The 2,094-nt window shown below is 57.8% G+C and overlaps 1 pseudogene; it reads left to right on the plus strand.

The window, feature by feature from the left end:
- Positions 1–148, plus strand: LOC125482041 (annotated as a pseudogene).
- Positions 149–2,094: the final 1,946 nt, after the last annotated feature.

A 2,094-nucleotide genomic window follows, 5' to 3' on the forward strand; every position in this document is an offset into this window, starting at 1 on the left:
ATCTGTTCTTATCAGTTTAATATCTGATACGTCCCTTATCTGGGGACCATATATTAAATTGATTTTTGGAGCAGGGAGATGGAATAGGGGCTTGCTCCGTCCACTCCACGCATCGACCTGGTATTGCAGTACTTCCGGGAACGGTGCACCCTCTCGTTCACAAATCCCAAAAACAGAGCGTTCTCTTCACGTTTAGTGCTTCGCTGGTGGGCGTCTTCCACCTTTCCTCATTACAGCCAGAGACAGCAGGCGGCCGTCCAGCTAAGCTGCAGAGCTGGATTGAACACAGCAGGCCATGGTTCTGAAAAGAGAGAGGGGGAGGCGGATAGAGGAAAACAGACAGGGCGAAGAGGCGGGGATGGAGCCGGTAAAGGTGAGTGGAGGAGATATGTCAGTCCAGAGAGGACGGACAGGTCAAGGGGGCGGGATGTGGTTAGTCGGTAGGAGATGGGGGTTGGGGCTGGAGGCGGGCGCGAGCTGGGCTGGTTTTGGGGTGCGGTAGGGGGAGGGGAGATTTTGAAGCTTGTGAAATCCACATTGATACCATTGGGCTGCAGGGCTCCCAAGCGGAATACGAGGCGCTGTTCCTGCAACCTTCGGGTGGCATCGTCGGGGCACTGCAGGAGGCCCAGGATGGACATGTCGTCTGAGGAACGGGAGGGGGAGTTGAAATGTTGTTTATTGCCAACCGAGCGTAGGTGTTCTGCAAAGCGGTCTCCGAGCCTCCGCTTGGTTTCCCCGACGTAGAGGAGGCCACAACGGGTACAGCGGATGAAGTATACCACATTGGCAGGACAGCTGAGACGTACGCGAGTGGAATGCCTCAGCCTGGGAGCAGATGCGGCGGAGGCGAAGGAATTGGGAATAGGGGATGGCATTTGTGCAGGAAGGTGGGTAGGAGGAGGTGTATTCTAGGTAGCTGTGGGAGTCGGTGGCCTTGAAACGGATATCGGTTTCTCGGTGGTTGCCCGAGATGGAGAGAGTCCAGGTGAACTTAAGGTTGGGGTGGAAGGTGTCGGTGAAGTGGATGAACTGTTCGAGCTCCTCGTGGGAGCACGAGGCGGCGCCGATACAGTCATCAATGTAACGGAGGAAGAGGTGGGGTTTAGGGCCAGGGTAGGTACGGAAGAGGGATTGTTCCACGTAACCTAGAAAGAGGCAGGCGTAGCTTGGGCCCATGCGGGTACCCATGGCCACCCCCTTTGTCTGTCGGAAGTGGGAGGAATTGAAAGAGAAGTTGTTGAGGGGGAGGACGAGTTCGGCTAAGCGGATGAGGGTGGCAGTGGAGGGGGAACCGGTCGGGCCTGCGGGACAGGAAGAAGCGGAGGGCCTTTAGGCCATCTGCATGGGGAATGCAGGTGTATGGGGAATGCAGGTGTATAGGGACTGGACGTCCATGGTAAAGATGAGGTGTTGGGGACCGGGGAATTGGAAGTTCTGGAGGAGCTGGAGGGCGTGGGTGGTGTCACGGACATAGGCAGGGAGTTCCTGGACCAAGGGGGAGAAAATGGAGTCCAGACAGTTGGAGATCAGTTCGGTGGGGCAGGAGCAGGCGGAGACAATGGGTCGACCAGGGCATTCAGGTTTGTGGATTTTGGGAAGGAGATAGAAGCGGGCGGCGCGGGGTTGGGAACGATGAGGTTGGAGGCCGTGGGTGGGAGGTCACCTGAGGTGATGAGGTTGTGGATGGTTTGGGAGATGATGGTTTGGTGCTCGGGGGGGTGGGGTCATGATCAAGGGGGCGGCAGGAGGAGGTGTCGGAGAGTTGGCGTCCGGCCTCGGCGATGTAGAGGTCAGTGCGCCATACTACAACTGCGCCTCCCTTGTCCGCGGGTTTTGTGGTGAGGTTGGGATTGGAGCGGAGGGCTGCACGCTCTGCGGGGGAGAGGTTGGAGTGGCTGAGAGGTTGAGGCGATTGCTGTCTTGACGGCAGTTGGAGATGAAGAGGTCGAGGGAGGGGAGGAGGCTCTGGGGAGGTGTCCAGGAGGAGGGGGCGTATTGGAGACTTCCATCTATATCTATGATGCAGTTGAAGATCCGGCGCGGGGGGAGGGGTAGTAAACGAGACGTCACGTCCCGATTCCTGCTGGACAC

Source organism: Rhincodon typus, unplaced genomic scaffold (genome assembly GCF_021869965.1).
Source record: "Rhincodon typus isolate 14 unplaced genomic scaffold, sRhiTyp1.1 hic_rhity00005205, whole genome shotgun sequence".
Classification (NCBI taxonomy): Eukaryota; Metazoa; Chordata; class Chondrichthyes; order Orectolobiformes; family Rhincodontidae; genus Rhincodon; species Rhincodon typus.